At 37.1% G+C, this 25756-nt stretch overlaps 4 non-coding genes and 1 pseudogene across 4 annotated transcripts; all 5 read left to right on the top strand.

Moving 5' to 3' along the window:
* Positions 1-4559: 4559 nt before the first annotated feature.
* Positions 4560-6554, top strand: LOC127011903 (small subunit ribosomal RNA). Its single transcript, XR_007765361.1, has one exon. It is a non-coding gene; the product is annotated as a small subunit ribosomal RNA (ribosomal RNA).
* A 1203-nt stretch (positions 6555-7757) lies between these two features.
* On the top strand, positions 7758-7936 carry LOC127011857 (5.8S ribosomal RNA). Its single transcript, XR_007765318.1, has one exon. It is a non-coding gene; the product is annotated as a 5.8S ribosomal RNA (ribosomal RNA).
* A 402-nt stretch (positions 7937-8338) lies between these two features.
* LOC127011994 (large subunit ribosomal RNA) lies at positions 8339-17776 on the top strand (annotated as a pseudogene).
* Positions 17777-22212: 4436 nt separating this feature from the next.
* LOC127011902 (small subunit ribosomal RNA) lies at positions 22213-24207 on the top strand. Its single transcript, XR_007765360.1, has one exon. It is a non-coding gene; the product is annotated as a small subunit ribosomal RNA (ribosomal RNA).
* A 1201-nt stretch (positions 24208-25408) lies between these two features.
* Positions 25409-25587, top strand: LOC127011856 (5.8S ribosomal RNA). Its single transcript, XR_007765317.1, has one exon. It is a non-coding gene; the product is annotated as a 5.8S ribosomal RNA (ribosomal RNA).
* The last annotated feature ends 169 nt before the right edge of the window (positions 25588-25756 follow it).

Raw genomic sequence — 25756 nt, 5'->3', positions numbered from 1 at the left:
ATATAAAAATATTCCTAAGGTCTAGATTTTCAAGTAAGAGACCAATTTGATTAACATATCAATATAAGTACAACTCGACCATCTAATAATAACAATATGAATCGTCATCTTATTAGTGACGCGAAGATTGGCAAACATATAATATAAAAATATTCCTAAGGTCTAGATTTTCAAGTAAGAGACCAATTTGATTAACATATCAATATAAGTACAACTCGACCATCTAATAATAACAATATGAATCGTCATCTTATTAGTGACGCGAAGATTGGCAAACATATAATATAAAAATATTCCTAAGGTCTAGATTTTCAAGTAAGAGACCAATTTGATTAACATATCAATATAAGTACAACTCGACCATCTAATAATAACAATATGAATCGTCATCTTATTAGTGACGCGAAGATTGGCAAACATATAATATAAAAATATTCCTAAGGTCTAGATTTTCAAGTAAGAGACCAATTTGATTAACATATCAATATAAGTACAACTCGACCATCTAATAATAACAATATGAATCGTCATCTTATTAGTGACGCGAAGATTGGCAAACATATAATATAAAAATATTCCTAAGGTCTAGATTTTCAAGTAAGAGACCAATTTGATTAACATATCAATATAAGTACAACTCGACCATCTAATAATAACAATATGAATCGTCATCTTATTACTGACGCGAAGATTGGCAAACATATAATATACAAATATTCCTAAGGTCTAGATTTTCAAGTAAGAGACCAATTTGATTAACATATCAATATAAGTACAACTCGACCATCTAATAATAACAATATGAATCGTCATTTTATTAGTGACGCGAAGATTGGCAAACATATAATATAAAAATATTCCTAAGGTCTAGATTTTCAAGTAAGAGACCAATTTGATTAACATATCAATATAAGTACAACTCGACCATCTAATAATAACAATATGAATCGTCATCTTTTTAGTGACGCGAAGATTGGCAAACATATAATATAAAAATATTCCTAAGGTCTAGAATCTTAAGCAATAGACCAATTCAACTAAGAGTTGACATATAAAAATATGTTCCTTTTAATGTTAGCAAAATTTTATCGTCACATACTGTTAGTGACGCGAACGTTTTTTTCTCCATGTTTATATGAATGTTTATTCAAAGGTAGAAAGGCAGGATCGTTATTTTATAAGTGAAGCGATAAAAAAATATTATGCAATAGGACATCTATTTATAAATATTTTTAAGTCTTAGAAATTCAAGTAAAGAGATTCAAGAAATTCATTCAACTTAGAGCGCACATATAATTAAAACTATTCCTGAGGTTTAGAAACCAAATTAAATAAAGAGGACATATAAACGTATGTGGTATTTTGATGGTAGTAAAAATGTATCGCGATATTATTAGTGACGCGACCAATTTTTATACTCTTTGCTCCATGTGCAAATATATCTAGTGTTTAGATAGTCAATTAAAAATGACAATTTTAACTAAAAGACTTAAAAAAGTGTTTGTCAAACTTATAATTTTGTCAATACTATATAAAACGCCAATCATATCCTTATAAAAGTAAATACGGTATATGGTTATAAATACAAAACCATATATAAATAAAAAAATGAAATCGTATGTATATGGCTTATAGGTATAATACCTATAAGGCATAATAATGTATAATAGCAAATATACATATAAAAGTGCATGAATTGTATAGATATGGCATATAAGTGACATATTTATGAGAATAGCTAGTAGAATTTCCCCATACACTACTAGCGAAATGAGATATTTATACCTAGTGAGGGCGGCACTAGTACTATAAATTGTGGCAAAATAAATCTTATGCAAATGCATAGGATTTTGTCAATACCGTACAAAAAACTAAGTAAAACGTATGGATATTGAAAAATAAATGGATTATATTCATAAAATACGAATATTTCTTGCATTCTCTTGTTATATGAGAGAATATCATACGGAGCGGGTAGCCCCTAGTATAGTAAGCAGTCGAATGGGAGACAGCGTGTCCAAAAACACCTATAGGAAGGTGGTCGTTGGCGGACCTCTCCTCGTATTGGTCAAACTTATGATTTTGTCAATACTATATAAAACGCCAATCATATCCATATAAAATTGAATACAGTATATGGATATGAATAAAAAACCATACATAAATAAAAAAAAAATATGTATAAAAAATTATACATATATTTATATTAAGCAATCGTATGGATGTGGCTTATAGGTATAATACCTATAAGGCATAATAATGTATAATATAGCAAATATACATATAAAAGTGCATGAATTGTATAGATATGGCATATAAGTGACATATTTATGAGAATAGCTAGTAGAATTTCCCCATACACTACTAGCGAAATGAGATATTTATACCTAGTGAGGGCGGCACTAGTACTATAAATTGTGGCAAAATAAATCTTATGCAAATGCATAGGATTTTGTCAATACCGTACAAAAAACTAAGTAAAACGTATGGATATTGAAAAATAAATGGATTATATTCATAAAATACGAATATTTCTTGCATTCTCTTGTTATATGAGAGAATATCATACGGAGCGGGTAGCCCCTAGTATAGTAAGCAGTCGAATGGGAGACAGCGTGTCCAAAAACACCTATAGGGAGGTGGTCGTTGGCGGACCTCTCCTCGTATTGGTCAAACTTATGATTTTGTCAATACTATATAAAACGCCAATCATATCCATATAAAAGTGAATACAGTATATGGATATGAATAAAAAACCATACATAAATAAAAAAAAAATATGTATAAAAAATTATACATATATTTATATTAAGCAATCGTATGGATGTGGCTTATAGGTATAATACCTATAAGGCATAATAATGTATAATATAGCAAATATACATATAAAAGTGCATGAATTGTATAGATATGTCATATAAGTGACATATTTATGAGAATAGCTAGTAGAATTTGCCCATACACTACTAGCGAAATGAGATATTTATACCTAGTGAGGGCGGCACTAGTACTATAAATTGTGGCAAAATAAATCTTATGCAAATGCATAGGATTTTGTCAATACCATACATAAACCGTATGGATATTGAGAAGTTAATAGATTACATCTATAATATGAGAAGTATTTTAGTATTCTTATTAAATAAGAGAATACTATAAGGGTGAGTGGCAAAGAGAATTGAATATACCCGAATGGGAGACAGCGTGTCCAAAAACTACTATAGGTGGTGTGGCAAATATGAGGAAGGCAATATATCCATATAATGAAAATAAAAGTGCGTTTTCTTATTATATAAGAGAACACTATATGGGTGAGTGGCAAAGTAAATTGAATATACCCGAATGGGAGACAGCGTGTCCAAAAACTACTATAGGTGGTGTGGCAAATATGAGGAAGGCAATATATCCATATAATGAAAATAAAAGTGCGTTTTCTTATTATATAAGAGAACACTATATGGGTGAGTGGCAAAGTAAATTGAATATACCCGAATGGGAGACAGCGTGTCCAAAAACTACTATAGGTGGTGTGGCAAATATGAGGAAGGCAATATATCCATATAATGAATATAAAAGTGCGTTGTCTTATTATATAAGAGAACACTATATGGGTGAGTGGCAAAGTAAATTGAATATACCCGAATGGGAGACAGCGTGTCCAAAAACTACTATAGGATGGTCAATGGGCCGGCCGTCTGCTATTGACATATGTCAGTAGAGAAGATATTATCCGTCAAATTTGTTTCTTTATTCATTTATTTGAATACGAGACTTGGCTCCGCGGTTAATATTTTAAGCCCAAAGATAATAACGTTGAAACAAAGGCCAAGTTTCTATTGTACATAGAATAACAAATTGTTTCCGAATTTTATCGTTAATTTTAGGAGGTAGGCTAACATGATTTATATTATATGTGTATTATTAAATAATAATAGTACATAAAAGTCTACCAAAGAAATATAAAAATGTAATTATGAATACATTTTCAATATTAATATCAACTTATATTGTTGATAATAAAAAATAGCTATTAAGAGAGTTATTTAAGAAATTATATAATATATAATAAAGAGTATATATATAAATAATATATAAGTATATATTATTTAAGAAATAAATATAGTAGTAATAATTATATATATACACTCGGTTCTATTTTATATATTACCAGAGACTTATATGGATATATATAGATAAATTTTAAATTTATCGTCAAAATACAAATGATTAACTCAATATCTTATATTGGTTAAACAAAAATTGTACATGTGTGGATACAATATATTATGTATGTCGAACAAAAATGATATTTTAGAATGAAATGTGCATATATAAAGAAAATATATGAAAAATAAATATTGTGTTTATAAAGAATATGATTCTTTTTGACATCAATAAAAACTTGTTATTATTAGTGGCGAAACAAGTATAAATTGGAAAACAAACGTATACGAATGCTATATAAAAATGGCCGTATTCGATAGAAATAAAATCTATAACAACATATATATTGCTAATTTCTATTCAAAAAATATGAATGAAATATGAATAAAAACATTATTCTGGTTGATCCTGCCAGTAGTTATATGCTTGTCTCAAAGATTAAGCCATGCATGTCTAAGTACACACGAATTAAAAGTGAAACCGCAAAAGGCTCATTATATCAGTTATGGTTCCTTAGATCGTTAACAGTTACTTGGATAACTGTGGTAATTCTAGAGCTAATACATGCAATTAAAACATGAACCTTATGGAACATGTGCTTTTATTAGGCTAAAACCAAGCGATCGCAAGATCGTTATATTGGTTGAACTCTAGATAACATGCAGATCGTATGGTCTTGTACCGACGACAGATCTTTCAAATGTCTGCCCTATCAACTTTTGATGGTAGTATCTAGGACTACCATGGTTGCAACGGGTAACGGGGAATCAGGGTTCGATTCCGGAGAGGGAGCCTGAGAAACGGCTACCACATCTAAGGAAGGCAGCAGGCGCGTAAATTACCCACTCCCAGCTCGGGGAGGTAGTGACGAAAAATAACAATACAGGACTCATATCCGAGGCCCTGTAATTGGAATGAGTACACTTTAAATCCTTTAACAAGGACCAATTGGAGGGCAAGTCTGGTGCCAGCAGCCGCGGTAATTCCAGCTCCAATAGCGTATATTAAAGTTGTTGCGGTTAAAACGTTCGTAGTTGAACTTGTGCTTCATACGGGTAGTACAACTTACAATTGTGGTTAGTACTATACCTTTATGTATGTAAGCGTATTACCGGTGGAGTTCTTACATGTGCTTAGATACTTGTATTTTTTCATATGTTCCTCCTATTTAAAAACCTGCATTAGTGCTCTTAAACGAGTGTTATTGTGGGCCGGTACAATTACTTTGAACAAATTAGAGTGCTTAAAGCAGGCTTCAAATGCCTGAATATTCTGTGCATGGGATAATGAAATAAGACCTCTGTTCTGCTTTCATTGGTTTTCAGATCAAGAGGTAATGATTAATAGAAGCAGTTTGGGGGCATTAGTATTACGACGCGAGAGGTGAAATTCTTGGACCGTCGTAAGACTAACTTAAGCGAAAGCATTTGCCAAAGATGTTTTCATTAATCAAGAACGAAAGTTAGAGGTTCGAAGGCGATCAGATACCGCCCTAGTTCTAACCATAAACGATGCCAGCTAGCAATTGGGTGTAGCTACTTTTATGGCTCTCTCAGTCGCTTCCCGGGAAACCAAAGCTTTTGGGCTCCGGGGGAAGTATGGTTGCAAAGCTGAAACTTAAAGGAATTGACGGAAGGGCACCACCAGGAGTGGAGCCTGCGGCTTAATTTGACTCAACACGGGAAAACTTACCAGGTCCGAACATAAGTGTGTAAGACAGATTGATAGCTCTTTCTCGAATCTATGGGTGGTGGTGCATGGCCGTTCTTAGTTCGTGGAGTGATTTGTCTGGTTAATTCCGATAACGAACGAGACTCAAATATATTAAATAGATATCTTCAGGATTATGGTGTTGAAGCTTATATAGCCTTCATTCATGGTGGCAGTAAAATGTTTATTGTGTTTGAATGTGTTTATATAAGTGGAGCCGTACCTGTTGGTTTGTCCCATTATAAGGACACTAGCTTCTTAAATGGACAAATTGCGTCTAGCAATAATGAGATTGAGCAATAACAGGTCTGTGATGCCCTTAGATGTCCTGGGCTGCACGCGCGCTACAATGAAAGTATCAACGTGTATTTCCTAGACCGAGAGGTCCGGGTAAACCGCTGAACCACTTTCATGCTTGGGATTGTGAACTGAAACTGTTCACATGAACTTGGAATTCCCAGTAAGTGTGAGTCATTAACTCGCATTGATTACGTCCCTGCCCTTTGTACACACCGCCCGTCGCTACTACCGATTGAATTATTTAGTGAGGTCTCCGGACGTGATCACTGTGACGCCTTGCGTGTTACGGTTGTTTCGCAAAAGTTGACCGAACTTGATTATTTAGAGGAAGTAAAAGTCGTAACAAGGTTTCCGTAGGTGAACCTGCGGAAGGATCATTAATGTTTTAATATCCTTACCGTTAATAAAATATTTGTTTATATTATAATAAATACATTATAGTATTACAAATAAAATATGAATTGCCAAAATGTATATGAGATCTATTATAGATCAAATGAAATTTCGAACAAGCAAATCGAAATAATGCAAATATTAAAATTATATATTGTATTTAATACATATGAGAGAAATTAATAAGCAGCCAAAGCAAACAAATAAAAATTCGAACAAGCAAATCGAATTATTAAAATAATAATATTAAATTATTATTGTATATCCTTACCGTTAATAAAATATTTGTTTATATTATAATAAATACATTATAATAATACAAATAAAATATGAATTGCCAAAATGTATATGAGATCTAATATAGATCAAATAAAATTTCGAACAAGCAAATCGAAATAATGCAAATATTAAAATTATATATTGTATTTAATACATATGAGAGAAATAATAAGCAGCCAAAGCAAACAAATAAAAATTCGAACAAGCAAATCGAATTATTAAAATAATAATATTAAATTATTATTGTATATCCTTACCGTTAATAAAATATTTGTTTATATTATAATAAATACATTATAGTAATACAAATAAAATATGAATTGCCAAAATGTATATGATCTAATATAGATCAAATGAAATTTCGAACAAGCAAATCGAAATAATGCAAATATTAAAATTATATATTGTATTTAATACATATGAGAGAAATAATAAGCAGCCAAAACAAACAAATAAAAATTCGAACAAGCAAATCGAATTATTAAAATAATAATATTAAATTATTATTGTATATAAACACAATTAAAATACTGTGTGTATATGGACCATAATATACACGCGTTGCGATATGTATTGTTCATCTCAGTTATGCGCATACATTGGATAATGCAACAACCTAAAATGTACAATGTTGTACCTGGTTTTATACAGGTTAATGTTTTATATAAATTTCAATTTATATCGCTAAAAAAGTATTAATATATATATATATATATTTATTTACAATAAATGCAATTTAAAAAGAAATACTTTGATATATATTGGTTATATAAAACTAAGACATTTCGCAGCATTCGTTTTAGGTATAAAAATAAATTTATTGAAGGAATTGATATATGCCAGTAAAATGGTGTATTTTTAATTTCTTTCAATAAAAACATATTTGACAAAATTAAGAAACCAATTTATAAAACTCTAAGCGGTGGATCACTCGGCTCATGGGTCGATGAAGAACGCAGCAAACTGTGCGTCATCGTGTGAACTGCAGGACACATGAACATCGACATTTTGAACGCATATCGCAGTCCATGCTGTTATGTACTTTAATTAATTTTATAGTGCTGCTTGGACTACATATGGTTGAGGGTTGTAAGACTATGCTAATTAAGTTGCTTATACAAATTTTATAATGAAATTTTATAAGCATATGGTATATTATTGGATAATAATAATTTAATTATTTTATTCATAATATTAAAAAATATATGAAAAACATTATCTCACATTAGTAAATAATTTGAATGTGAAAAACGAAGAGAAATATTTTCTTTTTCAATCAAATGATACTGAGAAATGTCTAGCATAAAAATTTATCTAGAATTGTCTCTTATTAATGATTAGAAAATAGAAAACCGTTGACAATATTATTGTTCTTCGTTGATTCGTTAAATCAAACAAATGCCATTTATATACAGATATTATTAATATAACGAATTTAATAAAATGTTTTATCATTATATATAAAGAATTAATTGCATATAAAAGTTATACACAACCTCAACTCATATGGGACTACCCCCTGAATTTAAGCATATTAATTAGGGGAGGAAAAGAAACTAACAAGGATTTTCTTAGTAGCGGCGAGCGAAAAGAAATCAGTTCAGCACTAAGTCACTTTGTCTATATGGCAAATGTGAGATGCAGTGTATGGAGCGTCAATATTCTAGTATGAGAAATTAACGATTTAAGTCCTTCTTAAATGAGGCCATTTACCCATAGAGGGTGCCAGGCCCGTATAACGTTAATGATTACTAGATGATGTTTCCAAAGAGTCGTGTTGCTTGATAGTGCAGCACTAAGTGGGTGGTAAACTCCATCTAAAACTAAATATAACCATGAGACCGATAGTAAACAAGTACCGTGAGGGAAAGTTGAAAAGAACTCTGAATAGAGAGTTAAACAGTACGTGAAACTGCTTAGAGGTTAAGCCCGATGAACCTGAATATCCGTTATGGAAAATTCATCATTAGAATTGTAATATTTAAACAATATTATGATAATAGTGTGCATTTTTTCCATATAAGGACATTGTAATCTATTAGCATACCAAATTTATCATAAAATATAACTTATAGTTTATTCAAATTAATTTGCTTGCATTTTAACACAGAATAAATGTTATTAATTTGATAAAGTGCTGATAGATTTATATGAATACAGTGCGTTAATTTTTCGGAATTATATAATGGCATAATTATCATTGATTTTTGTGTTTATTATATGCACTTGTAGGATTAACAATGCGAAAGATTCAGGATACCTTCGGGACCCGTCTTGAAACACGGACCAAGGAGTCTAACATATGTGCAAGTTATTGGGATATAAACCTAATAGCGTAATTAACTTGACTAATAATGGGATTAGTTTTTTAACTATTTATAGCTAATTAACACAATCCCGGGGCGTTCTATATAGTTATGTATAATGATATTTATATTATTTATGCCTCTAACTGGAACGTACCTTGAGCATATATGCTGTGACCCGAAAGATGGTGAACTATACTTGATCAGGTTGAAGTCAGGGGAAACCCTGATGGAAGACCGAAACAGTTCTGACGTGCAAATCGATTGTCAGAATTGAGTATAGGGGCGAAAGACCAATCGAACCATCTAGTAGCTGGTTCCTTCCGAAGTTTCCCTCAGGATAGCTGGTGCATTTTAATATTATATAAAATAATCTTATCTGGTAAAGCAAATGATTAGAGGCCTTAGGGTCGAAACGATCTTAACCTATTCTCAAACTTTAAATGGGTAAGAACCTTAACTTTCTTGATATGAAGTTCAAGGTTATGATATAATGTGCCCAGTGGGCCACTTTTGGTAAGCAGAACTGGCGCTGTGGGATGAACCAAACGTAATGTTACGGTGCCCAAATTAACAACTCATGCAGATACCATGAAAGGCGTTGGTTGCTTAAAACAGCAGGACGGTGATCATGGAAGTCGAAATCCGCTAAGGAGTGTGTAACAACTCACCTGCCGAAGCAACTAGCCCTTAAAATGGATGGCGCTTAAGTTGTATACCTATACATTACCGCTAAAGTAGATGATTTATATTACTTGTAATATAAATTTTGAAACTTTAGTGAGTAGGAAGGTACAATGGTATGCGTAGAAGTGTTTGGCGTAAGCCTGCATGGAGCTGCCATTGGTACAGATCTTGGTGGTAGTAGCAAATAATCGAATGAGACCTTGGAGGACTGAAGTGGAGAAGGGTTTCGTGTGAACAGTGGTTGATCACGAGTTAGTCGGTCCTAAGTTCAAGGCGAAAGCCGAAAATTTTCAAGTAAAATACAAATGCCAAACAAATATATATATTATATAAAATCTAGCTAAATTAATATACTTGAATAATTTTGAACGAAAGGGAATACGGTTCCAATTCCGTAACCTCCGTTTGTTATTAAATATGGGCCTCGTGCTCATCCTGGCAACAGGAACGACCATAAAGAAGCCGTCGAGAGATATCGGAAGAGTTTTCTTTTCTGTTTTATAGCCGTACTACCATGGAAGTCTTTCGCAGAGAGATATGGTAGATGGGCTAGAAGAGCATGACATATACTGTTGTGTCGATATTTTCTCCTCGGACCTTGAAAATTTATGGTGGGGACACGCAAACTTCTCAACAGGCCGTACCAATATCCGCAGCTGGTCTCCAAGGTGAAGAGTCTCTAGTCGATAGAATAATGTAGGTAAGGGAAGTCGGCAAATTAGATCCGTAACTTCGGGATAAGGATTGGCTCTGAAGATTGAGATAGTCGGGCTTGATTGGGAAACAATAACATGGTTTATGTGCTCGTTCTGGGTAAATAGAGTTTCTAGCATTTATGTTAGTTACTTGTTCCCCGGATAGTTTAGTTACGTAGCCAATTGTGGAACTTTCTTGCTAAAATTTTTAAGAATACTAATTGGGTTAAACCAATTAGTTCTTATTAATTATAACGATTATCAATTAACAATCAATTCAGAACTGGCACGGACTTGGGGAATCCGACTGTCTAATTAAAACAAAGCATTGTGATGGCCCTAGCGGGTGTTGACACAATGTGATTTCTGCCCAGTGCTCTGAATGTCAAAGTGAAGAAATTCAAGTAAGCGCGGGTCAACGGCGGGAGTAACTATGACTCTCTTAAGGTAGCCAAATGCCTCGTCATCTAATTAGTGACGCGCATGAATGGATTAACGAGATTCCTACTGTCCCTATCTACTCACAGTCGGTGTTAGATTGCTCGTGCGAACAGACGTGTTTTCCGTACGCTCCGCGAGTGTAGCCAATATTGACTGATAGAGACCAGATACGAAGCTAGAAACAGCACGAAAATTCGTGTTTTGTGCCTGCGAACCCAGTGCGCGTGTTTTCCCTGTGTAAAAGTGGTGAAATCGGGTGAAATTGGGTTTTTTCCCATTGGAAATTTTCCATTGCGCCACGTGTGTCACGAGAGAGGCGCTCTCTTGAGAGAGGCGTTAGGCTTATTTAGGCACATTTTGCCTAAAACAGCTGTGCGGTTTGTGTCATCGCTAAACTTTTATCAGCTGATCAGCTGATAGAGCTTTCCGACCAGCTGATAATAAAGGGGTAAGTCCTTGGTGGAAAAGCTTTTGGGTTGGAACTGCCGATAACCGGCGGATGGCGCCACCCAAAATGGATGTTGGAGATTCTGGCAGTGAGAGTGCTAGTAGTAGGGGAAGCAGTGGGGGCAGAGGACGACCCAGAGGTAAGCGCAATAAAGCGCCGCTGAGGGACGCCTCTAGGTGCAAGTTGATGGCACTGGATGCAACTGCCGCTGACACTGCGACAGCCCCTGCCGCTGCCGCTGCCGCTGCCGCTGCCCCTGCTGCTGCCGCTGCCGCTGCCCCTGTCGCTGCCCTTGCCGCAGCCCCTGCCGCTCCCGCAGCCCCCGCCGCTGCTGCATCCTATGCTGAACACGAGAAGACCTTCGTTGCACCAGCCAGTCCTCTAAAATCCTTCTCGGATAGGGAGTGGAGAGGTAATGGTGCCGTCGCTGCCGAGATGGGGGACATCCGATCGGAGATCGGTAGGATGTTCATGGTCTCCTATGCCAACCCGGCCACAAATGTGAAGGTGCAGTCCGTAGCCAACCGCTACGAGGAGGTTGTTGCAGCCCTCCTTATACGGATTGGAGTGCTTGAGGACCGCCTTAAGAAGCAGACACCGGTTGCCTCGGCCGTCTCATACGCAGCCGCCGCTGCTAGAGGCGCGCACCTTATCGCCTCACCTGCTGCCCCTGTCGCCCCCTATGCCCCTGTAGCCGCACCGCGGAAAATCCGGGAGACCTGGTCGGCAGTCGTTGCATGTGATGATCCGGCCTTATCAGGGAGGCAAATTGCGGACAAGGTCCGCAAAGAGGTAGCGCCTGCTTTGGGCGTCAGAGTGCATGAGGTGCGAGAGTTGAAGCGGGGCGGCGCGATTATTCGCACGCCATCGCAGGCGGAGATGTCGAAAATCGTTGCCTCCGCAAAATTCGCTGAGGTGGGCCTTAAGGTGTCCAAAAACACTGCCGCAAAACCCAGGGTGACGGTACAGGATGTGGACACCACTGTGACGCCGGATGAGTTCATGATGGAGTTAAAAGAGAAAAACTTCGAGGAGATGTCGCTGAAGGAGTTCCAGAAGGCGGTAGTCCTGGCGACCAAGCCCTGGTCAGCAGCTAACAGCGCCACTATAAACGTGACGCTGGAAGTAGATGATCAGGCGTTGGCCGTTCTCGAAAGCGGGAGGGTGTATATCAAGTGGTTCTCTTACCGCTGCCGCTCTCAAGTGCGCACCTATGCGTGCCACCGATGCCTTGGTTTTGACCACAAAGTCAGCGAGTGTCGGTACGCTAGAGAAAACCAGGTCTGCCGCCAGTGCGGACAGAACGACCACGTCGCGGCGAAGTGCAAAAATGCGGTGGACTGCCGTAACTGCCGCCATAAAGGGCTACCCTCGGGGCACTATATGCTCTCGGGTGGATGCCCGATATATAGCGCTGTGCTAGCCAGGGTGCAAGCTAGACATTAACATGTTCAGCTTCATCCAAGCGAATTGTGGTCGAGGCCGTTGCGCTGTCATCGAGCTTGCAAAGCGGATGAGAGATGCTGGCCACCTGTTCGCACTCATTCAGGAGCCCTATGTGGACGCAGGCAAGCGTCTCACTGGACTCCCTGGAGGCATGAGAATCTTCGCTGACAAAAGGAAGAAAGCTGCCATCATCGTGGACGACCCGTCTGCCATCTGCATGCCCATCGAGACATTGACGACGGATTATGGAGTGTGCGTGAGTGTCACAGGAAAATACGGCACCATTTTTCTGTCCTCCGTATACTGCCAGTACTCAGCTGCCCTGCAGCCCTACACTGACTACCTGGATACGGTTCTGCTGCTAGCCAGCAGGACACCGACAATCCTCGGACTTGATGCGAATGCGGTTTCCCCGATGTGGTTCAGCAAAACTCCAGCTAACTCTGGAGACCGTCTGAATCGCGAACGGGGACAGCACATGGACGAGTGGATCATCGCAAGCGGTGTCTGTGTGCTTAATACGGCCAGCCAGGTGTTCACGTTCGATAATCACCGCTCCAGAAGTGATATCGACGTGACCTTCACCAACGAAGCAGCGCGTGTGTGGGCAACATACGAATGGAGAGTTGACTTCTGGGAGCTGAGTGACCACAACATCATCACTGTTGAGGTTACTCCAGATCCAAGCAGTACCGTTGAGAGCCTAGCTCCGGTACCACAATGGAGGCTCTCCAATGCAAGTTGGCGAAGATTCAGAGTAGAACTAAGGGATGTAGCTGAATGTCTCGAGGAACTGGAGGAATCGCCGTTGGATGATCATGTGTCAGCCCTTCGCTCCATCGTACACGAAGTGTGCGACAGGGTAATAGGGCGCAGGATACCTGCAGCAAGGGGAAACGTAATATGGTGGAATCCTGAACTGAGTACCAAGCGCCAAGAGGTCAGGAGACTGAGGCGCAGGCTGCAGGCAGCTCGTCGGAGTGGCACCGGCGATGTTGAGCGACTTGCCGCTGGATTAAGGCTTGCCTCAGGCCAGTATAAGAAGCTTATCCTGATGACAAAGGAACAAAACTGGCGGGACTTCGTGGGACGGCACAAGGATGATCCATGGGGGCACGCCTACCGAATATGCCGAGGCCGGAAAAAGACAACCGATCTTGGATGTCTTAGGTCGAACGGCGCGCTACTTACGACATGGCACGACTGCGCAGATATACTCCTCCGCAACTTCTTCCCTGTTGCGGAATCCACAGTGCGTGAGGGTATAACTCCTGCTGCTCCACCGACCCTCGAAGCCTTCGAGGTGGCAACCAGCGTCGCGAAGCTGAGAAGCCGGCGATCGCCGGGAATGGACGGCATCACGGGTGGGATCGTCAAGGAGGTATGGCGTGCTATCCCTCAGCACCTGACGAAGTTGTACTCTCGATGCCTCTCGGAAGGATATTTTCCTGCCGAGTGGAAACACCCGAGAGTGATACCGCTGGTAAAGGGGCCAGATAAGGACAGGAGCGATCCTGCCTCTTATCGTGGCATATGCCTTTTGCCAGTGTTCGGAAAGGTGCTGGAAGGGATCATGGTGAATCGACTGAAGGATGTGCTACCGGATGGCTGCAGATGGCAATTTGGATTTCGGCCTGGACGCTGCGTTGAGGATGCGTGGATGCACGCTAAAAACACCGTTTCCACCAGCCGCGAGAGGAGGGTGCTGGGAATCTTTGTTGATTTCAAGGGTGCCTTCGACAATGTTGAGTGGAACGCGGTGCTGGATCGGCTTATCGACGTCGGCTGTCGAGAGATAGACTTGTGGAAAAGTTATTTCTCCGGTCGAAGTGCCAGTATCATCAGCAGTTACGAAGCGGCCACAGTGTCGGTTACACGGGGCTGCCCGCAAGGGTCCGTCAGTGGTCCATTTATTTGGAACCTACTGATGGATGTGCTGCTTCAGCGCCTGGAGCCACATTGTGCTCTGAGCGCGTTTGCAGATGACTTGCTACTTTTCGTCGATGGGAATTCCCGTGCCGATCTGGAGCGAAAGGGTGAGCAGTTGATGGACATCGTGGGAGCCTGGGGAGCTGAGGTTGGAGTGAGTGTGTCAACCAGCAAGACGGCAATCATGTTGCTGAAAGGGAATCTTTCAGACACTAGGAGACCGACGGTACGGTTTGCTGGAGCAAGCCTGCCATACGTCACCAAATGCCGGTACCTTGGCATCTTAGTCGGCGAGCGGATGAGCTTTCTCCCGCATATCTCTGCTCTCAGAGATCGGCTGGCTGGAGTTGCCGGAGGGCTAGCACGGGTGCTCCGAGTCGATTGGGGGCTCAGCTCCCGTGCTAAGAGGACGATATACAGCGGACTCATGGTCCCCTGTGCACTCTTCGGTGCCTCGGTCTGGTACAAGGCGGCGAGCAAGGGCAAGTCCTTAAGACTCCTCACCTCGTGCCAGAGGACCATCCTATTAGGATGCCTACCGGTATGCCGCACAGTGTCCACGGTGGCACTGCAGGTGCTTGCTGGTGCTCCTCCAATGGATTTAGATGCTCACAGGATGGCAGTGAAGTTTAAGCTCAGAAAGCACGTTCCCCTGGACGAGAGCGACTGGCTCTATGGACAGGACTTGTCTGTGTTGGACTGGAAATCCAAGATGGCTCTGCTAGACGAATGTCTGCTAAATGAGTGGCAACTCAGATGGGACCAAGCGGCTCACGGTTTTGTGACTCGCCAGTTTTTCCCAGAGGCAGCGTTCGTCTACAAGAGGAAGGACTTTGTCTTCACCTTAAGAGCCGGATTCTTGCTGACAGGACACGGGTCGTTCAACGCTTTCCTCCATGGTAGAACCCTCAGCACCACAACCGCATGCTCATGTGGAGAGGAGAGTGAGGACTGGCTTCACGTACTATGTGAGTGCCGCCTCTATAGCGATTTGCGTGACTTGGATGCCCTTGGCATTGTTCGAGTCCAAGAACGATGGAACGTCGCAGGAGTAGTCGAGACCCCAGAACGGATGCGTCTCCTAGGAGCTTTTGCTGATGCTGCCTTCTCGAGGCGTAGGATGGAAGCGACGAGGGATGAACCGCAGGCGCCGGGACAATAGTCCCAAAACCCCCTTGCCGTGTGGCAACGGCGAAGAATACTGCCACAGCTTGTCATTGCTTGTCGTAGGAGGCGACTAATATGACATGGTTGCCCCATCCGAGCTTGTCGGAGCTGAAGGGGTGAGGCCCACCGAGCCTGAAATTTCGGTGCCACGGGTTGAGTGGTTCTCCAAGGCTACTCATTGAGGTCGGCCCCCTAGTGGGAGTTTCGTGGTGGCTGTGGTTGACACCTATATCGCGGGTAGAGTCCCCGGGCTCGACGTGGATGTTGCGTTAATACAACTCGGGTGCTGCGACCCAAAGAACAGTAGAGATTTTAGATAGATCTCGCCCCTATGCAAGGGGGAGTGCTTGCCCGACAAGCAAGTACTTAAATTGCTACTGGGGTGGTTGCTATGTACATAGCTATAGCTTCTAGTCCAGGGCGTTGGTTTGGCGCTTAACCCAGACCCTTGCATTATATACTCCCTTGTGGGTATATTAGAATGCCGTGGCTGTAATCCCTTCAGTGCGGAACACGTCACGTTAAATAAGTTCGGAGGGATCCGAGACACACCTGTCCCTATCTACTATCTAGCGAAACCACAGCCAAGGGAACGGGCTTGGAATAATTAGCGGGGAAAGAAGACCCTTTTGAGCTTGACTCTAATCTGGCAGTGTAAGGAGACATAAGAGGTGTAGAATAAGTGGGAGATATTAGACCTCGGTTTGGTATCGCCAATGAAATACCACTACTCTTATTGTTTCCTTACTTACTTGATTAAATGGAACGTGTATCATTTCCTAGCCATTATACGGATATATTTATTATATCTTATGGTATTGGGTTTTGATGCAAGCTTCTTGATCAAAGTATCACGAGTTTGTTATATAATCGCAAACAAATTCTTTAATAAAACGGTGCATTTATGTATTTTTGATTTAAAAATTTGGTATAACTCCAATTACTCAGGTATGATCCAATTCAAGGACATTGCCAGGTAGGGAGTTTGACTGGGGCGGTACATCTCTCAAATAATAACGGAGGTGTCCCAAGGCCAGCTCAGTGCGGACAGAAACCACACATAGAGCAAAAGGGCAAATGCTGACTTGATCTCGGTGTTCAGTACACACAGGGACAGCAAAAGCTCGGCCTATCGATCCTTTTGGTTTAAAGAGTTTTTAACAAGAGGTGTCAGAAAAGTTACCATAGGGATAACTGGCTTGTGGCGGCCAAGCGTTCATAGCGACGTCGCTTTTTGATCCTTCGATGTCGGCTCTTCCTATCATTGTGAAGCAAAATTCACCAAGCGTTGGATTGTTCACCCATGCAAGGGAACGTGAGCTGGGTTTAGATCGTCGTGAGACAGGTTAGTTTTACCCTACTAATGACAAAACGTTGTTGCGACAGCATTCCTGCGTAGTACGAGAGGAACCGCAGGTACGGACCAATGGCACAATACTTGTTCGAGCGAACAGTGGTATGACGCTACGTCCGTTGGATTATGCCTGAACGCCTCTAAGGTCGTATCCGTGCTGGACTGCAATGATAAATAAGGGGCAATTTGCATTGTATGGCTTCTAAACCATTTAAAGTTTATAATTTACTTTTTAAACGACAGTGGATGTGATGCCAATGTAATTTGTAACATAGTAAATTGGGAGGATCTTTGATCACCTGATGCCGCGCTAGTTACATATAAAAGCATTATTTAATACAATGACAAAGCCTAGAATCAATTGTAAACGACTTTTGTAACAGGCAAGGTGTTGTAAGTGGTTGAGCAGCTGCCATACTGCGATCCACTGAAGCTTATCCTTTGCTTGATGATTCGATAATAAAATTGCATAATTTATTTGTTGTGTTGAACTTCTTATATAAAGTTCAACCAACAATCTATTTGTATGCATTGATTGTTTGCTTGGCTTTGTGGCGAATTTTTAATCCTTTATATATTACATTCCTAAGGTCTAGATTTTCAAGTAAGAGACCAATTTGATTAACATATCAATATAAGTACAACTCGACCATCTAATAATAACAATATGAATCGTCATCTTATTAGTGACGCGAAGATTGGCAAACATATAATATAAAAATATTCCTAAGGTCTAGATTTTCAAGTAAGAGACCAATTTGATTAACATATCAATATAAGTACAACTCGACCATCTAATAATAACAATATGAATCGTCATCTTATTAGTGACGCGAAGATTGGCAAACATATAATATAAAAATATTCCTAAGGTCTAGATTTTCAAGTAAGAGACCAATTTGATTAACATATCAATATAAGTACAACTCGACCATCTAATAATAACAATATGAATCGTCATCTTATTAGTGACGCGAAGATTGGCAAACATATAATATAAAAATATTCCTAAGGTCTAGATTTTCAAGTAAGAGGCCAATTTGATTAACATATCAATATAAGTACAACTCGACCATCTAATAATAATATGAATCGTCATCTTATTAGTGACGCGAAGATTGGCAAACATATAATATAAAAATATTCCTAAGGTCTAGATTTTCAAGTAAGAGACCAATTTGATTAACATATCAATATAAGTACAACTCGACCATCTAATAATAACAATATGAATCGTCATCTTATTAGTGACGCGAAGATTGGCAAACATATAATATAAAAATATTCCTAAGGTCTAGATTTTCAAGTAAGAGACCAATTTGATTAACATATCAATATAAGTACAACTCGACCATCTAATAATAACAATATGAATCGTCATCTTATTAGTGACGCGAAGATTGGCAAACATATAATATAAAAATATTCCTAAGGTCTAGATTTTCAAGTAAGAGACCAATTTGATTAACATATCAATATAAGTACAACTCGACCATCTAATAATAAAAATATGAATCGTCATCTTATTAGTGACGCGAAGATTGGCAAACATATAATATATATATATACAACTCGACCATCTAATAATAACAATATGAATCGTCATCTTATTACTGACGCGAAGATTGGCAAACATATAATATACAAATATTCCTAAGGTCTAGATTTTCAAGTAAGAGACCAATTTGATTAACATATCAATATAAGTACAACTCGACCATCTAATAATAACAATATGAATCGTCATCTTATTAGTGACGCGAAGATTGGCAAACATATAATATAAAAATATTCCTAAGGTCTAGATTTTCAAGTAAGAGACCAATTTGATTAACATATCAATATAAGTACAACTCGACCATCTAATAATAACAATATGAATCGTCATCTTTTTAGTGACGCGAAGATTGGCAAACATATAATATAAAAATATTCCTAAGGTCTAGAATCTTAAGCAATAGACCAATTCAACTAAGAGTTGACATATAAAAATATGTTCCTTTTAATGTTAGCAAAATTTTATCGTCACATACTGTTAGTGACGCGAACGTTTTTTTCTCCATGTTTATATGAATGTTTATTCAAAGGTAGAAAGGCAGGATCGTTATTTTATAAGTGAAGCGATAAAAAAATATTATGCAATAGGACATCTATTTATAAATATTTTTAAGTCTTAGAAATTCAAGTAAAGAGATTCAAGAAATTCATTCAACTTAGAGCGCACATATAATTAAAACTATTCCTGAGGTTTAGAAACCAAATTAAATAAAGAGGACATATAAACGTATGTGGTATTTTGATGGTAGTAAAAATGTATCGCGATATTATTAGTGACGCGACCAATTTTTATACTCTTTGCTCCATGTGCAAATATATCTAGTGTTTAGATAGTCAATTAAAAATGACAATTTTAACTAAAAGACTTAAAAAAGTGTTTGTCAAACTTATAATTTTGTCAATACTATATAAAACGCCAATCATATCCTTATAAAAGTAAATACGGTATATGGTTATAAATACAAAACCATATATAAATAAAAAAATGAAATCGTATGTATATGGCTTATAGGTATAATACCTATAAGGCATAATAATGTATAATATTAGCAAATATACATATAAAAGTGCATAAATTGTATAGATATGGCATAAAGAAGGCATTTATGAGAATAGCTAGTAGAATTTGCCCATACACTACTAGTGAAATGAGATATTTATACCTAGTGAGGGCGGCACTAGTACTATAAATTGTGGCAAAATAAATCTTATGCAAATGCATAGGATTTTGTCAATACCGTACAAAAAACTAAGTAAAACGTATGGATATTGAAAAATAAATGGATTATATTCATAAAATACGAATATTTCTTGCATTCTCTTGTTATATGAGAGAATATCATACGGAGCGGGTAGCCCCTAGTATAGTAAGCAGTCGAATGGGAGACAGCGTGTCCAAAAACACCTATAGGGAGGTGGTCGTTGGCGGACCTCTCCTCGTATTGGTCAAACTTATGATTTTGTCAATACTATATAAAACGCCAATCATATCCATATAAAAGTGAATACAGTATATGGATATGAATAAAAAACCATACATAAATAAAAAAAAAAATATGTATAAAAAATTATACATATATTTATATTAAGCAATCGTATGGATGTGGCTTATAGGTATAATACCTATAAGGCATAATAATGTATAATATAGCAAATATACATATAAAAGTGCATGAATTGTATAGATATGGCATATAAGTGACATATTTATGAGAATAGCTAGTAGAATTTGCCCATACACTACTAGCGAAATGAGATATTTATACCTAGTGAGGGCGGCACTAGTACTATAAATTGTGGCAAAATAAATCTTATGCAAATGCATAGGATTTTGTCAATACCATACATAAACCGTATGGATATTGAGAAGTTAATAGATTACATCTATAATATGAGAAGTATTTTAGTATTCTTATTAAATAAGAGAATACTATAAGGGTGAGTGGCAAAGAGAATTGAATATACCCGAATGGGAGACAGCGTGTCCAAAAACTACTATAGGTGGTGTGGCAAATATGAGGAAGGCAATATATCCATATAATGAAAATAAAAGTGCGTTTTCTTATTATATAAGAGAACACTATATGGGTGAGTGGCAAAGTAAATTGAATATACCCGAATGGGAGACAGCGTGTCCAAAAACTACTATAGGTGGTGTGGCAAATATGAGGAAGGCAATATATCCATATAATGAAAATAAAAGTGCGTTTTCTTATTATATAAGAGAACACTATATGGGTGAGTGGCAAAGTAAATTGAATATACCCGAATGGGAGACAGCGTGTCCAAAAACTACTATAGGTGGTGTGGCAAATATGAGGAAGGCAATATATCCATATAATGAATATAAAAGTGCGTTGTCTTATTATATAAGAGAACACTATATGGGTGAGTGGCAAAGTAAATTGAATATACCCGAATGGGAGACAGCGTGTCCAAAAACTACTATAGGATGGTCAATGGGCCGGCCGTCTGCTATTGACATATGTCAGTAGAGAAGATATTATCCGTCAAATTTGTTTCTTTATTCATTTATTTGAATACGAGACTTGGCTCCGCGGTTAATATTTTAAGCCCAAAGATAATAACGTTGAAACAAAGGCCAAGTTTCTATTGTACATAGAATAACAAATTGTTTCCGAATTTTATCGTTAATTTTAGGAGGTAGGCTAACATGATTTATATTATATGTGTATTATTAAATAATAATAGTACATAAAAGTCTACCAAAGAAATATAAAAATGTAATTATGAATACATTTTCAATATTAATATCAACTTATATTGTTGATAATAAAAAATAGCTATTAAGAGAGTTATTTAAGAAATTATATAATATATAATAAAGAGTATATATATAAATAATATATAAGTATATATTATTTAAGAAATAAATATAGTAGTAATAATTATATATATACACTCGGTTCTATTTTATATATTACCAGAGACTTATATGGATATATATAGATAAATTTTAAATTTATCGTCAAAATACAAATGATTAACTCAATATCTTATATTGGTTAAACAAAAATTGTACATGTGTGGATACAATATATTATGTATGTCGAACAAAAATGATATTTTAGAATGAAATGTGCATATATAAAGAAAATATATGAAAAATAAATATTGTGTTTATAAAGAATATGATTCTTTTTGACATCAATAAAAATTTGTTATTATTAGTGGCGAAACAAGTATAAATTGGAAAACAAACGTATACGAATGCTATATAAAAATGGCCGTATTCGATAGAAATAAAATCTATAACAACATATATATTGCTAATTTCTATTCAAAAAATATGAATGAAATATGAATAAAAACATTATTCTGGTTGATCCTGCCAGTAGTTATATGCTTGTCTCAAAGATTAAGCCATGCATGTCTAAGTACACACGAATTAAAAGTGAAACCGCAAAAGGCTCATTATATCAGTTATGGTTCCTTAGATCGTTAACAGTTACTTGGATAACTGTGGTAATTCTAGAGCTAATACATGCAATTAAAACATGAACCTTATGGAACATGTGCTTTTATTAGGCTAAAACCAAGCGATCGCAAGATCGTTATATTGGTTGAACTCTAGATAACATGCAGATCGTATGGTCTTGTACCGACGACAGATCTTTCAAATGTCTGCCCTATCAACTTTTGATGGTAGTATCTAGGACTACCATGGTTGCAACGGGTAACGGGGAATCAGGGTTCGATTCCGGAGAGGGAGCCTGAGAAACGGCTACCACATCTAAGGAAGGCAGCAGGCGCGTAAATTACCCACTCCCAGCTCGGGGAGGTAGTGACGAAAAATAACAATACAGGACTCATATCCGAGGCCCTGTAATTGGAATGAGTACACTTTAAATCCTTTAACAAGGACCAATTGGAGGGCAAGTCTGGTGCCAGCAGCCGCGGTAATTCCAGCTCCAATAGCGTATATTAAAGTTGTTGCGGTTAAAACGTTCGTAGTTGAACTTGTGCTTCATACGGGTAGTACAACTTACAATTGTGGTTAGTACTATACCTTTATGTATGTAAGCGTATTACCGGTGGAGTTCTTACATGTGCTTAGATACTTGTATTTTTTCATATGTTCCTCCTATTTAAAAACCTGCATTAGTGCTCTTAAACGAGTGTTATTGTGGGCCGGTACAATTACTTTGAACAAATTAGAGTGCTTAAAGCAGGCTTCAAATGCCTGAATATTCTGTGCATGGGATAATGAAATAAGACCTCTGTTCTGCTTTCATTGGTTTTCAGATCAAGAGGTAATGATTAATAGAAGCAGTTTGGGGGCATTAGTATTACGACGCGAGAGGTGAAATTCTTGGACCGTCGTAAGACTAACTTAAGCGAAAGCATTTGCCAAAGATGTTTTCATTAATCAAGAACGAAAGTTAGAGGTTCGAAGGCGATCAGATACCGCCCTAGTTCTAACCATAAACGATGCCAGCTAGCAATTGGGTGTAGCTACTTTTATGGCTCTCTCAGTCGCTTCCCGGGAAACCAAAGCTTTTGGGCTCCGGGGGAAGTATGGTTGCAAAGCTGAAACTTAAAGGAATTGACGGAAGGGCACCACCAGGAGTGGAGCCTGCGGCTTAATTTGACTCAACACGGGAAAACTTACCAGGTCCGAACATAAGTGTGTAAGACAGATTGATAGCTCTTTCTCGAATCTATGGGTGGTGGTGCATGGCCGTTCTTAGTTCGTGGAGTGATTTGTCTGGTTAATTCCGATAACGAACGAGACTCAAATATATTAAATAGATATCTTCAGGATTATGGTGTTGAAGCTTATATAGCCTTCATTCATGGTGGCAGTAAAATGTTTATTGTGTTTGAATGTGTTTATATAAGTGGAGCCGTACCTGTTGGTTTGTCCCATTATAAGGACACTAGCTTCTTAAATGGACAAATTGCGTCTAGCAATAATGAGATTGAGCAATAACAGGTCTGTGATGCCCTTAGATGTCCTGGGCTGCACGCGCGCTACAATGAAAGTATCAACGTGTATTTCCTAGACCGAGAGGTCCGGGTAAACCGCTGAACCACTTTCATGCTTGGGATTGTGAACTGAAACTGTTCACATGAACTTGGAATTCCCAGTAAGTGTGAGTCATTAACTCGCATTGATTACGTCCCTGCCCTTTGTACACACCGCCCGTCGCTACTACCGATTGAATTATTTAGTGAGGTCTCCGGACGTGATCACTGTGACGCCTTGCGTGTTACGGTTGTTTCGCAAAAGTTGACCGAACTTGATTATTTAGAGGAAGTAAAAGTCGTAACAAGGTTTCCGTAGGTGAACCTGCGGAAGGATCATTAATGTTTTAATATCCTTACCGTTAATAAAATATTTGTTTATATTATAATAAATACATTATAGTATTACAAATAAAATATGAATTGCCAAAATGTATATGAGATCTATTATAGATCAAATGAAATTTCGAACAAGCAAATCGAAATAATGCAAATATTAAAATTATATATTGTATTTAATACATATGAGAGAAATTAATAAGCAGCCAAAGCAAACAAATAAAAATTCGAACAAGCAAATCGAATTATTAAAATAATAATATTAAATTATTATTGTATATCCTTACCGTTAATAAAATATTTGTTTATATTATAATAAATACATTATAATAATACATATAAAATATGAATTGCCAAAATGTATATGAGATCTAATATAGATCAAATAAAATTTCGAACAAGCAAATCGAAATAATGCAAATATTAAAATTATATATTGTATTTAATACATATGAGAGAAATAATAAGCAGCCAAAGCAAACAAATAAAAATTCGAACAAGCAAATCGAATTATTAAAATAATAATATTAAATTATTATTGTATATCCTTACCGTTAATAAAATATTTGTTTATATTATAATAAATACATTATAGTAATACAAATAAAATATGAATTGCCAAAATGTATATGATCTAATATAGATCAAATGAAATTTCGAACAAGCAAATCGAAATAATGCAAATATTAAAATTATATATTGTATTTAATACATATGAGAGAAATAATAAGCAGCCAAAACAAACAAATAAAAATTCGAACAAGCAAATCGAATTATTAAAATAATAATATTAAATTATTATTGTATATAAACACAATTAAAATACTGTGTGTATATGGACCATAATATACACGCGTTGCGATATGTATTGTTCATCTCAGTTATGCGCATACATTGGATAATGCAACAACCTAAAATGTACAATGTTGTACCTGGTTTTATACAGGTTAATGTTTTATATAAATTTCAATTTATATCGCTAAAAAAGTATTAATATATATATATATATTTATTTACAATAAATGCAATTTAAAAAGAAATACTTTGATATATATTGGTTATATAAAACTAAGACATTTCGCAGCATTCGTTTTAGGTATAAAAATAAATTTATTGAAGGAATTGATATATGCCAGTAAAATGGTGTATTTTTAATTTCTTTCAATAAAAACATATTTGACAAAATTAAGAAACCAATTTATAAAACTCTAAGCGGTGGATCACTCGGCTCATGGGTCGATGAAGAACGCAGCAAACTGTGCGTCATCGTGTGAACTGCAGGACACATGAACATCGACATTTTGAACGCATATCGCAGTCCATGCTGTTATGTACTTTAATTAATTTTATAGTGCTGCTTGGACTACATATGGTTGAGGGTTGTAAGACTATGCTAATTAAGTTGCTTATACAAATTTTATAATGAAATTTTATAAGCATATGGTATATTATTGGATAATAATAATTTAATTATTTTATTCATAATATTAAAAAATATATGAAAAACATTATCTCACATTAGTAAATAATTTGAATGTGAAAAACGAAGAGA

The sequence above is a fragment of the Drosophila biarmipes genome, unplaced genomic scaffold, assembly GCF_025231255.1.
Source record: "Drosophila biarmipes strain raj3 unplaced genomic scaffold, RU_DBia_V1.1 ptg000016l, whole genome shotgun sequence".
Classification (NCBI taxonomy): domain Eukaryota; kingdom Metazoa; phylum Arthropoda; class Insecta; order Diptera; family Drosophilidae; genus Drosophila; species Drosophila biarmipes.
Note: the sequence above shows the minus strand (reverse complement) of the source record. Positions and strands in the feature narration are given on the sequence as shown.